General features: G+C 35.3%; 1 pseudogene; it reads right to left on the reverse strand.

Moving 5' to 3' along the window:
- Window positions 1-10,447: 10,447 nt before the first annotated feature.
- On the reverse strand, window positions 10,448-11,152 carry LOC112848512 (putative acidic leucine-rich nuclear phosphoprotein 32 family member C; annotated as a pseudogene).
- Between the last annotated feature and the right edge of the window lie 2,810 nt (window positions 11,153-13,962).

Here is a 13,962-nt window from a genome sequence, read left to right on the forward strand (position 1 = left end):
GGCACATCAGTTTGCTCATTTATTTTTTTGTAAACAGGGTACAGGTTTTACTTTAGATATAGGAGCCCATGAAGAATGGACTATACCGTTACTGCAGTGGGAGTACATAACAATGACCCTGAAAGGGGCCCTTTCATTTCGGAGTTAAATCCCCTGCTGTATTAGACTTTCAATCATTTAAATAAACCAGATCTCCTGGGTTTATATGGGGTGGGTTTCTAGTAACTGTTGGATGATATTTAGGGAGGATATGGTTTGCATATTCACTTAGAGATTTATGAATTAACCCAGCCTCAAGTGAATAGTTTAATAAGGCAGTATTGTCTTTATCTATTGATAGGTCTACAGTGAGAAAAGACTTTCACATACAATTGTTGGGAGGAATCCATCCCATTTTGCTGTTGTTTAAACAATCATATGCCTATGGGGTCCTGTTACTATCCTCATAGAACAACAAACAAGAAGATTGTCCATACCTGTGCTATTGTGATAATTTGTCTGAAGTTTGCCTCAAGTTGTCCAGTTTAGGCAAACAACATTTAAAGACAATCACAACTAGAATTTAATATCCATAAAGGTGGTTTATTGAAACATAATTTTTCTCCCTAAAAAACCTTCATTTCCAAAGACAGCCAAATCAAGACTAATTCATTTGCAAATGAAGTCCAATTTTAACTTGGCTTAATTATTTACATTAACTCAGCAAGAATAGTGATTGTTCATATAGATCTTTTAAAGTCGGCTTTGCGGGAACCTTTTGTAAGGAATCTCCACACTGAACTCTTGCCAGCCTGTCCAGGCCAAAGGCCAAGCCAAGTACTTGCCTTCACACATGCCTGTAATACCTGTAGAATTGGGCAAATTCCTTTTCACATGATCCCCAAGGTATCTTGAGGTTCCTGCACCTGCCGGGAAGCAACTTTCTTTACTCACCTGGTAAGGCTGCTGGGAACCCTGTAAGCAAGGAATCAAGCCAATATTTCCAAGGGGCTCTTCTTTTCCATGTTTCATAAAGTCTTAGTTCCTTAAAGCTGTCTGGTCATATTTGAGTCTATGCATGTCTCTCAAATATGACATTCCAATCAAAGCCTTGGTAAAATAATCAATGTTTCCAATTGCGTCCTGTTACTAGAACAGATTCTTAATGAACTAATGCAAATAAGTATGATTGCCATGGAAGGAAGAACACTCCTTGAGTTTGTGAATTTCAGAGGGTGTAGGTAGAGAAAAAAGATAAATGCTTTAGTTTGTTTATAAATAAATACTTCATCATATTTTTGTATATCATGTTCTTAAGAGATAGTTTGCTTAATCAGGAAGAACAAACATTAGAGAACCAGCAATACTTTTAAACAAGAGTCACAAAAACTATAATCTTTCTCAGTTCATTTAGTCCCTTGTTACTAATTTTTGTTGAGTATGAAGGCAGCTTCTTAGTTCTGGAAATTCTTACCAACTTTAGCATTAATCTTAAAAATGTCGGGGCGCCTGGGTGGCGCAGTCGGTTAAGCGTCCGACTTCAGCCAGGTCAGGATCTCGCGGTCTGGGAGTTCGAGCCCCGCGTCAGGCTCTGGGCTGATGGCTCAGAGCCTGGAGCCTGTTTCCGATTCTGTGTCTCCCTCTCTCTCTGCCCCTCCCCCGTTCATGCTCTGTCTCTCTCTGTCCCAAAAATAAATAAACGTTGAAAAAAAAAAAATTTAAAAAAAAAAAAAAAAATGTCAAGTACCTTTATTCGTCCTAAAAGTCCTTTTTATGAATCTCCTTGAAGGTGAAATATGTTTTGTAAGAGAATAAGTACAATAACTATAAATGACAAAAGACTTAAAAATGGGCATGGTTAACAATCAGATTAGAATTCATTAGGATGCATTTGACAAGGAAATTTGGTTATTTCTGTGACACAACACTCTGATAATTAGAATATCAAGTGATGACCTTATTACCAAAACATATTAAAACTTCAGGAATTACATTTATATTTGAGCAGTTACAGCATTTACCCAAGAATACAACCTAAGGTTTACCATTGTTTGACAGTGCTTTTCAAGTAACTTAACATACCAAACAAAAAGGTCTAATTGGTCAAAGAGACTTCATTTACAATTTAAATCTTGGGAAAGTTTGCTAAAACCTTAGAAAGTTATAAAGCACATGCATCCTAAATAGGATTACAGATTATTACAATTCTTAAAACTTTAAATTATTTATTTAACCAAGATGGCAAAAAGGGATTTCAAAAGCAAATATGTAGGGTTATATAGTTATTAGGAAAACCTAGCTCCTTTAACACTGAGAAGTTTTAACTAAGTAATCAAAGACCCCATAAAGACAAAACAAAGTTTTGTTTTTTCTGGCAGACAAAAGACCCTTTTTACATTTTCTTTCAAAAGTAGACCAACAATGTAAGAAAACATCAAGAAAAGCAGAGTTTAATCTTATGCCAATGTACTTTTAAAATCCATTCATTGCAATGTTAGTCCCTCCTAACCACACATAAAATTCCTTTTTAAAGATTTTCCTTCATGAACCTTCTACAACTTTCCTTTGCCTTCAAATTTTGTCCTAAGCCATTTTTCTCCAAACAACCAATCTCATTTTGGACAAAATGTGTTCTGTGTATTTGAGCAATTAACCATTCTGTTCCAGCTGATTATAATCTGAAGAGGATGTTTTGGCTTCTATTGGTCCATCATGTAGGTGTGTGTAATGAAGCCATAAGGTTGTAACAATCAAAGAGATAATATACATTAATGGCTTAATACTCATTAGATAAGTAAATAATAAACAGCTATTATTGTTATAGAAGCTCTCATAAAAGACTGTCATCCTTCTCATTTACTATTGTCTTTTGCATGCTGAATATTTGAGAATATTAGACTCCTCTTTAAAAATATCAATTCTGCTCCCACAAGTTCAGCTATATGAAAACCAAGGATCTTTTTTTTCTTTCCAAATGTCCTTATGACATGTAATTGGATGCTGTACTTACTATAAAATTGCTATTTCTAAGAAAAAATACTGATTTTTATTAAAACAATTAATGCTTCGGAAATATTAAGGAGGAAAAAGTTTTCCTCTGTCACCTAATGCTGCAGGATTTTTTTTTACCACAATACCTGGGATTTGTTGTCTCCCCACTTTGAAGAACAAAATAAGCAGCAGGCAAAAGTTTTATTAGAGTATAAGATCAGAAAGGAAGAATAGTATGAAGAGCTCTTTACTGAGAGGGGACTTCTGAAAGTGAATGGCCGAGGACTGGAGGCAATGGTCCTTCTTTTATAAGGTTCTGGTCAGCCCTCACCCTTCCCTTCACCCTAGTTCCTTCTCAGGTTCTATCTTTATTAACCTGATAGCTCTTGGAGCTGGGTTGTCCATTCCTGACTGGCTCCTCCTTATTGTAGGAGGGGTAGCCTATGGCCATACTTAGGTATTCTGTCAAATTGCTGAGGGAAACCTGAGGGGGAGTAGGTGGGGTCTGTTATATTCTTAAAAGGAACTTCAAGCCTGAAGGGGTTTGCTGTGGTCACACACTCCCAGCATTGTTCCAAAATAGTTGTTTTCCCCACCCAGGCAACTCAGGTCCTATCCTTTCCCTCTCTGCCTATTTTATACTATCTTTTTCTATCATACTAAGGTTCTTTTAACTGAACTAAGAATTAAATTGATGTGAGACAGATTGACAGGAGAAAATCAAATTCAATTTCGTATGTATTGGTAATCACATAGACATGAGATTCCAAAATGGACAAAATGAGGTATATATATATATATATGTCATCCTGAAGAAGAAGGGTTAGGGATCTAGGACTATAAAGGGAAGGAATGCAATTTACAGGAAGATGAAAGAACATTTAGTAAACAAATGTTTGCTATGCCCTTCAGAAACAGTGGGACAGAGGACTTTGATCAAATAGGACTGGATAGGTTCCTCCCTGTCTAGCACACCTACTTTACATCATAATACCGTTATCTTGTGGTGATAGCTGTCTTCCCAGAGTAGGTCCTCCATCTAAATTCTTTTAGGTAGTTAATGGGGGCAGGTTAAAGTACCTTCTGAGTCTTATGGACCATGATTATTTTCAACTTGGCGTAATCTGCATGCCAAAGTGGCCCATCTTGGGGTGGCCTGTCATGGGCTCCTATATTTGGCATCTAAAAGGTGTGTCTAAAATCTGATTTTGAATTAGGTAGGAGTAAGAAAAGTAAAAAAATTTGAGATGAATAATGAAAAATCAGGATTCTGAATTTTGAATGCTTTCCTATTTCTCTTTATGGCATAGCAAACTAATCATGATATTGTGTTTTAGTTGCCTTTGTAAGATAACTTGAGAAAATCGAAATTAGTAGAGCCATCCTCAAATAAAATTATATATATAATATATATTAATATATTATATTAATATATATGTTTTATATATTATATATGATATATTAACATGTATATAATAATGTAATAATGTAATATATATTAATAAAGAATATATATATGTATTCTTTTTCCAATAATGTATGTGCCCTGATATGTTTTAAATTAAAATGAACTGTTTAATGCATGTATATGCTATTTATACTATTTTCATATTATTTGCGTTAACTGACTTCTATCTTTATGACCTTGTTGCATAAGACAGCTTCTATTCTGTTACAGTTAGCCTGAGTGCTGTCATTTATAAAGCAGGATTAATAACAACTGCCTGCCTCAAGTGGTTAAGATCAATTGAAATTGCTTAGGTAAAAGAACTAAGTATCGTATCTACAGCAGAGAATATGCACAAGATCTATTAACTTTGTCCCTCTCATTCTTTCCTTACACTTCCTTTTACTGTTTTTATTTTTCCATACCTCTTTACTTGATCATAACTTTCATTCTTGACAATGCTCTCATAATGCTGTAGTTGGAAAATATTAATTTCAAAGTTTAGTTTTACTTTAGTTTTCTATCAGAATGGTTGCAATCAGAAGGAAGTGCTGATTGTATTAAATCAGAAAAGTGGACTCTGATTTAATAAATATCACATAAAAGCACAGCCACTCATTTGGTTTCTAATGGTGATTCAATTACTTCAAATTATCTGGGGAATTTTTGGTGTTTCTTGATGAGTTTAGGGGTAAGGGGTGTATAACACCAGTTATCTTCATCTTTTCCTTTTAAAGTGATAAGATTTTCAAAGAACAACTTATCTTTATAAATCCAAATTTCTAACCTAAAGTATTCCTTTTGAGAAACTTCAAAATTAATAGCAAGTTGAATTTATTTTAAAAATCAAGATCTACAGCACTTTGGTGGTACCTTTCATTATGTAGGCTAAAAAAAAAAAAAAAAGGTCCATTAATAATCTTGCAAGATAAGTGGGTAGGGGAAGCTGACCTTTAACAAATTCAGCCTAATCAGTATTAAAAACGTTTGTTAAATATCTTCTTAGAATTAAGGCACCTAGGAAAAACTTGAACTTGATGAAGTTTTGGGGTGATGGGGGGTTCGTGGGGTCTGGAGTCTGTGGCCAAGAAAGAATTCTTAAAGACGTCTTTGGTGCAAAAAGGTGATGTTATTAAAGGATAGGAGTAGGATCCATGGACAGGAAGAGCTGCACTTGGGTTGTGGGGGTGACCTTTTAATGGAGTTGGGGAGATAAAGTCAAGAAGGAGTTTCAGAAGAGACTTTCACATGCTAAAGTTTACTTGAGGCCTAGCTATTGTCAAGCTAAAGTTGTTTTTCCCTCTAGCAAGGCATTAACTTTAAGACAGTAGGGTGGGGGCGCCTGGGTGGCGCAGTCGGTTAAGCGTCCGACTTCAGCCAGGTCACGATCTCGTGGTCCGTGAGTTCGAGCCCCGCGTCGGGCTCTGGGCTGATGGCTCAGAGCCTGGAGCCTGTTTCCGATTCTGTGTCTCCCTCTCTCTCTGCCCCTCCCCCGTTCATGCTCTGTCTCTCTCTGTCTCAAAAATAAATAAACGTTGGAAAAAAAAATAAAAAATAAAAAAAAAAAGACAGTAGGGTGTTCCTGGACTTTCGGCCATTGATGGGACTGCCTTTTTCTGGTAAACCTGTGGAGACACTTACCAGTTTAACCATTTTTTTTTTTTTGTCCTTTTCTATTTTTGGGTAGCTGGGAGTGTCCAAGGAATATCATACATGTCCCACCTTGGCGGGGGGGGGGGGGGGGGGGGGGGGATGTGCTAACTTGTACTTTGCCTTCAGCTTGCCTCAAGCTCCTTCATCAAACCTATGGATCAAATGCAAAAATATTAGTTTATTTGTGCCATAGTCACATAACTGAAATTTATTTTGTCATGAAATGCTTTGAATGTCCTCAAAGATCATATTTCTGATGCACACAAGAGGCTTTTGCTGAAACTTGATAGACTTCATTATGCTAAATATCTAAATATTTTATGTGATAGGAATAGAATATGAATTTTATGAATGAACAAAATGCATATATCTGGTTTCCTTGATTGCATTGAAAATATTTCTTATGATGATAACCTTAGTTTTTTTGAGGAGAAATTCCTGAACAATACTATCATCCGAGGAAGTGAGAGGCCATCAGTTTTAACTTCCAATGTGTTGGGTTTATATTGCATTGGGCCATTAAAAAGGCATTTTCTCTCGGTGATTCTGTGCCTTCTAATAGGCAGATATTAGGATATTTATCTACCTGGCAATATTCTCAGCCAATATTTGTCAGTCTTACTCTGCACAATTACAACAGAAAAGGATTGGAAAAGAAGGGAAAAAAGAATAGAGCACTAAGAAAGTAAATAATGTATTTATATAAGCGTATTTACATATGCTGCATGTAATGTTTTCAGATGGTGAGATTTCTTAAAGATACCTATATAAATAGTTTCTTCGGCTATAAATGGAATTAATTTATGAAGGGCAGCTTGGATCTCTATTTGTGACAGGAAAAATAGAATAAAAATGTAAACGAAATCCTTTAAATGTTAGAGTTCTTTGATATTTTATCTTCTCTTGAAAGACTTCATGGGCAGAAGGATGTTTAGGTAAGTGGAAGGGAGGTGAAACAAGTCAACTTGGACATGGCTTTCAGAACTTTCTCCTATGGTTTCAAAATTCTCACTAGTGATCTCTCATTTCCTAAGTCCATGGAAAGGAAAATATTAATAATGGTAATCAAAGCCAATGCTATTAGCCACAGGAAATCTTTTAGTCATAAACATTATTGAACAGACCAGTACAACTGCTTAGTATGTATGTTACAAAGAGAAACAATTGTAGCCAAGATTATCACATGCTAAAATCTATTCATTTAAAGATACATCATATGGTAGTTATTTCTCAAATAGGAGGATTAAAACGTAAACAAAACAAAGACAAAACCACACATAAGGGTGCTAATTCCAATGCTAAAGGATATAGTTCATAAAATAAAACCACTAAATGGTAATAAGAGTTTATAGAGTTAGTAAAATAAATGACCATTTCAAGGGAAATACAAAATTACAAAAACCACCTTAGATTATATTCCTAGTATAATCCACAGAGCAGTGGACAAGGTCCAGATACTGATATAAAGTTCTATAACACTTCTCACTGTAGTAGATATTTATGCTAAAGTTAATATAGTAAAATACTCAAGATCATTTTCTTTATTTCTTGTGTCAGCATATGATTTTGTTGAATACAATGACCTTTGGAAATAAATAGTTTTATATTTGGAGTTGTTTATATGAGTTGAAACCTAAGATATTGAGTATTCTATACTACTCTTGCAAATAAATATATAGCAAAATGATTCAATGGAATAAACATGTAATTGTCACAAACATAGCAGCCCTGGGCCATGCCACCAATTCAGGGATAAGAGTTCAGTGGAGGGCAGTGGAGGTGGGCTGCTGGATTCAGTTAATCAGGGATTCTTTGTGATTCTCCCATCTTCAGGACATGACTTTAAGGTTGCTGTGGACATCATTATCCCAGTCAGCCAGCAAAGAAAACAAACAATAAGGAAATTTTTGTGATCCATGTCTGTAAGTGACACACATCGATTCTGCTTACATGCTGTTGGTTGTATATCATTCACATTGCTTTAAAAAACAAACACAAAACAAAACAAAACTTTGAGAGAAGCAGAGAACAGTGTCTAGCTCAATGTGCCAAATTTCTATGTGATGTATAGTTTCCGCATTAGGTTAGAATGCGGGTACTTATTGTCTCAAGACTTGGAAACTCAAAATACAAGTCAACTGCATCTTCAAACTCAATATATAACTGTAGGTTGGTGAAAAGATATCCATACAAAACTAACTAATTTGGAATAGTGGGCAATGGGAAAGCACTGAAATAGCAAGGATAAAGAAAAGAATGGTGTAGGGAAGCATTAAGAGGAGTTCTACCCTGGCAATGAAAGAAATTATTTGATTAGAAATTGAATGTTCTCTCAGGGGAAAAATCTCATTTTCGGTGGTTCCAACTTTGCCTTCTGGGAGTTATTCCTTGCTTGTTAGTCTCCATACTCACTTTTCTAGGAAGTGTTGAGAATCTAATTCTCTTAGAGACTAGTACAGCTTTTGTTCTGTTTCTGCTGGTGCAAACATAGAAGCCCAAGGTTTATTTTTAGCTGAAACAATTAAAGACATTTTGGGGGCTGTCTTCTTTTTCCTTGGAAATATTTCCCTTGATATCATGATAGGCTACTGATCTATTTCCTAGTAGTTTTTTGCAGGTATTGAAAACTACATAAACCCAAAGTTTGCTGCTAGACATAGTTCTCAAGGCTTTTCTATCTTTGTTATTTGACCCCATCATTTTCTCATGCTCTCTACTTAATGGCAACTACCATGAGATTATCTAAAAGAAAATAGTCTTAAATGGGAATATAAATCCTTTATCTCCTATTTACCACAGATTTAAATGGGTCTTAAGAAGTCTTTTTTTAGGGGGCAGGATGGTTGTTAAGAAGTCTTAATGGGATTTTGTTGTTCAAAGTCTTTTTCAATCTTACATTCTTTAGGGTCCAGAATCCTTTGTTTTTTCCCAATATTTTGTGGACTTGGTCTTTGTTTTTACAGTAAATAATTGTTTGCCTGAACTCATCTCTAACTTGTAATACCAAGCCAAAAGCAGTAAGTAGTATGAATACTTAAGAATAGTTGAATTTTTCCAACTATTTTTCCTAAAGCCTTAGGTGCGTTAATTAACTTTCATGTTTTTTCAGGTTGTACAAAATATTTTGCCATTGTATGAAATGAGTCTTCAGATTTCTAGCCTGTAGTGTCTTTTCCTTCTTTTCTGATTCCTGTGTGTGTGTGTGTGTGTGTGTGTGTGTGTGCGTGTGTAAGTAAAAAAAAAAAATCATTGAAATTTGATAACAAGCGGACATAAAACTCAAAGTTTGGCACTTCTGAGGGGGAGGAGAATAACTACTACAGATGTTCTTTTACCCAAATGAAACACAGGCTAGGAAATAACACACCACTGCTAAAGCAATCCAGAAGAGGGACATGAAAACAAACCTGTACATTCAGTAGGAATTTGCAGTCATTTTGGATTTCCACTAGGTAAGAAAATACAATTTTGGGTCAGTTTTTCCATGCTCAGGTGTATGAAAACAGCAGCAACAACAACAGCAAAAACCAAGCTGACATGCAGTAATGTCTCCTGTACTTAGGTCTGTAAAAATTATCTAAGTACAGAAGTACGTGTGGAAGAATTCTCTTCTCATTTTGTAAAACAAAGTGTTCTAATATTTCACAGAACAAGATACGGCAGATTTGTTTGTTTCTTTTTTTAAAAATCTTTTAAAGAGGCTGAAGTTTAAGGGTTGTATTCTTCTCTTTTAATTATAACTCATAAGCCTGCTGTTTTCAGCTGTTTGGCACATAGCTCTGAAGAGCAGTATCAGAGTCTTCTTCCTAAAGAAAAGTCCACCATTATATGTGAAGAGGGAAAGAAATGAGAGATGGGGAATGTTCCCAAACATTCCGCAAAAATTCCTTTAGGTTGCTATTTACAAACCAGGGCATTGGATGCCTCTAGCAGGTCCAAGAAATGCAGAAATCACAGGAACCAGAACGAGAGGTAAGGCATGGCCAGGACTCAGCCCCTTCTGGGCTTTGAGAAACCAAATGGAGAGGAGCCATGACCTTCCAACCAATACCAGGAAATGTAAGAGCCCTCTACACCATCCTCTTTGAAAGTAAGGAAAAATGCTCACTTGGTGTGTACTCAGCTATTGCATTTACGGGGACAAAACTAGACAGAAAAGGTAGGGGGAAAATAGAGTGGCAGTAAAAATGGTACTGTATTCAACCTTCTGTCTCACTCCCTCCCATCACAACCCCCTAGTACAATTCTCCCCTTTTTGTTCCCACAACATTGTTACAACCAGAAAAAAAATAAATTTCGGAGAGTGGGATTTGGGGGAGGAGGGTGGGTAAAAATAGTCAAACCACAATAGGAATTTTTCAAAATAGGTTATTCCACTTAGTCATCATCATCTCCTTCATTTACAGGTTTTCATTTTTGCTTCTGACTCCTTTCTTCTTCACCAACATTGTCTTTATTTTCTTCATCGTCTATGTCCCAATCATTACAACTCTCTTCATCTTGTTCTTCCTCCTCCTTTCCATTCCCCTCGTTTTCTACTACCTGAGAATTTTTACCATACTCTTCCTCATCCTCGTCCTCCTCATCTTGTCTAGGTCCTCCACATAGTCATCAGCATCTGATTGGGGACCTTGTCATCCCAGTCGCAGCCATTAAGATATACCTGAGCTGCGGGAGGAGCTTCAACATGTTTTCTTATAATCGTTCAGGTCGGTTACCTCACAATCGAAAAGGTCTAAGCTCTTGAGGTTTTCTAACTTTCTCAGTGGTTTCATTGTGCTAAGGCCTTTAATTTTGTTGCCACTTAATTTATATGTGTGAGGTTAGGACAGTTTTCTGCCAATACTTCCAGGTCCCCTGAGATTCTGTTATCATTTAGTTCAAGCTTTAAGTCTAACATTGGTAAGTTGGTGACTGAGGCAAGGCCTACATTGATTGTACTTAAGAACTCCAGTTCTTCAGATTCATCTGGGAGGGCTTCAGTTTGCCTTCAATCAACTGGCAGTTGTTGAGGACAATCTATTTCACGTCAGAGGATGTCCTGTTTCGCAGCTCTAAATGAATCCATTTGTCCATGTCCATCTTTCCTTCTCCTTCTGCAGAGGCTCCCATGTCAGGGAAGTTCAATCACTCTGCTTCCTAATCATTATGACAAAACCATATATTTTACATTTTTCCCAGCGGCATTCCACTTTACAGCCTCAAAACAGACCCCAAGTGTAATTACTAAATGAAATAGAAGGATTATTTCTTGCTCACTCATTTAGGACTGTTCCAGAACATAGTGCTAGGAGAGCAATTCCCTACTAGTGGTTACTCAAAGACTCAGTTTAATGGCATCTTGGCATCTTTGCATCTTAAACATGTGGTTTCAGGGTTATCATCATTCATACCATTTAAATAAGCTAGGAAGGTTAAGAGCATGGAGGAATTCTCATGGAAATTATTCTGGGCTTTACCTGAAAATGACACATAATTTATTAGCATTTCCTAGAATAGCCTGCAGTCACATGACAAGACCTATCTACAGGAGAAGCTGGGAAATCTAGCTAGGAAGAATAAAATGGTTTTCATGGAAAATTAGCAGTTTCTGTAATACTGGTTTTGTCAAAGGAAAATAGGAATTACAGTAACAAATTTGATAAATGTTTCTTGGGTTGGATAAATACTAAGTGTGGCATTCTTAAGTGTTCAAGTAATATTGTGTTAACATTAGCTATATGACTGTTTTTTTCCAACTTAGCTTTAATTAAGTTTCAAGTTAATGAATTCTACAATATTCTGTTATGTATCATATCTTGACTGTCACATTCAAATTTCTCTTGTGCATGAAATAGAGGGGAGGAAGTTGGAATATGCAATGACAGATCCATAATGTAAATATTACTATTTATTTTGAAATAAGATACAACTTTATCTTTTCCTTATTCTACATATCATAAATCCCAAATGGGCCAAGTACTTAAAATAAAAATCTAACTTAAAATTTTCATTAGAAAATATAGGTAAATATTTTTGTAATCTTGGGAAAATTCTGAGCATATGTGGAATTTGTACTAGACAAGCATAAAATTTTTATATGAAAGGGAAGTCATTGAATATTATGAAGTCTGACAAATAGAAGAAAAGGAGTACATAAAAATGAACAAAGTCTCACAAACCCGTGAGACATCCTCAAGTATACTAACATACACAATGGGAGATACAAAAGAGAAGAGAAAGAAAGGACCAGAATGGTATTTGATGAAATAATGGATATAATTTCCCAAATTTGATGAAAAACATTAATGTACACATCCATGAAACTCAATGAGCTTCATGGAATATAAAATCGAAAGGATCCACACCTAGACACATTATAGCAAACTATCATAAGCTAAAGGCAAGAAAAGATGGAAAGCAGCTAACAAAAAAATAGCTTCTTACTTACAATAAGTCTTTAATAAGATTAGCTCTGATAACATTTGTTATCAGAGACAATGGGTGCTGGAATACAGTGGAATAACACACTGAAAGTGCTGAAAGGTAAAGACTATCAAGCAAGAATTCTATATCCAGCAAAACTACCCATCAAAGACAAGCTAGAAGTTAAGACTTTCTGAAATAAAGCTGAGAGGATTCATCACTAGCAGACCAACACTAAAAGATGTACTAAAAGGAGTCCTTCAGACTGTAATGCCATAACACTAGATGATAATTTACATCCATAAAGAGATAAAGAGCAACTACATAGGTATATATAAAAGACGGTATAAATGTATTTTTTGGTAACTATTGTTCTCCTATCTTATTTAAAAGACAACTGCATAAAAAATGATTATAACGCTGTTAACTAATTTATGATCTATAAAGACACAATTTGTATGACCCAAATAGCATAAAATAGGAATGGATGGAGACATATTGAAGCAAACTCTTATAATCTAATATGTTAAAATCTGCAGTTGATTATTTTAAGTTAAATGGTTATTGTAATCCACAGAGAAAATACTAAGAAAATACCTGAAAATATAAAATAAAACAAAAATTTACATAACAATTATAAAATAATGATTTAGCACAAAAGAAGGCTGTACTGTGGGAATAGAGGAATAGAAAGCATATAAAAACATAAAAAAAGCAAAATGTTAGACATAAATACTATATAATCAGTAATTATGTTAAATATAAATGGACTAATCATTCCAGTCAAAAGAGATTGGAAGAATACATTAAAGAATAATGATCAAATTATGCTGCCTAAAAGAGACATACTCTAGATTCAAAGACACAAATAGACTGAAGGTGAAAGAATGGAAAAAAAATACCTCATACAAATAGTAACTAAAAGTGAATTGCAGTACCTACTAGATAAAACAGAATTTAAGAAAATTATTTTCTTAAATAAGAAAAATATTAGTAGAGATAATAAAGGGCATTTTATAATAATATATACAAATATATATGCATCTACCAATAAATGAAACAGAAAATGGAAAAAGTAAGTCAATGAGACCAAGCATTAGTTCTTCTAGAAGATCAACAAAATTTACAAACCTTCAGCTAGACTGACCAAGAAAAGGGGAGAGAAGATTCAAAGTACTAAAACTATGAGTGAAATAGGGATATCACTATTGAACTTACAGAAATGCAAAGGAAAACCAGGAATAACATGAATTACATGCCAACAAATTATATAACTTAGATGGAATGGACAATTTCTAAAAAGAGACAAACTAATAAAACTGACTCAAGAAGAAATAGAAATCTGAATTAACCTGTAACAAGATATTGAATTAGTGGGGCGCCTGGGTGGCGCAGTCGGTTAAGCGTCCGACTTCAGCCAGGTCACGATCTCGCGGTCCGTGAGTTCGAGCCCCGCGTCGGGCTCTGGGCTGATGGCTCAGAGCCTG

Source organism: Puma concolor, chromosome C1 (assembly GCF_028749965.1).
Source record: "Puma concolor isolate L17-30 chromosome C1, mPumCon1.1.hap2, whole genome shotgun sequence".
Taxonomy (NCBI): Eukaryota; Metazoa; Chordata; class Mammalia; order Carnivora; family Felidae; genus Puma; species Puma concolor.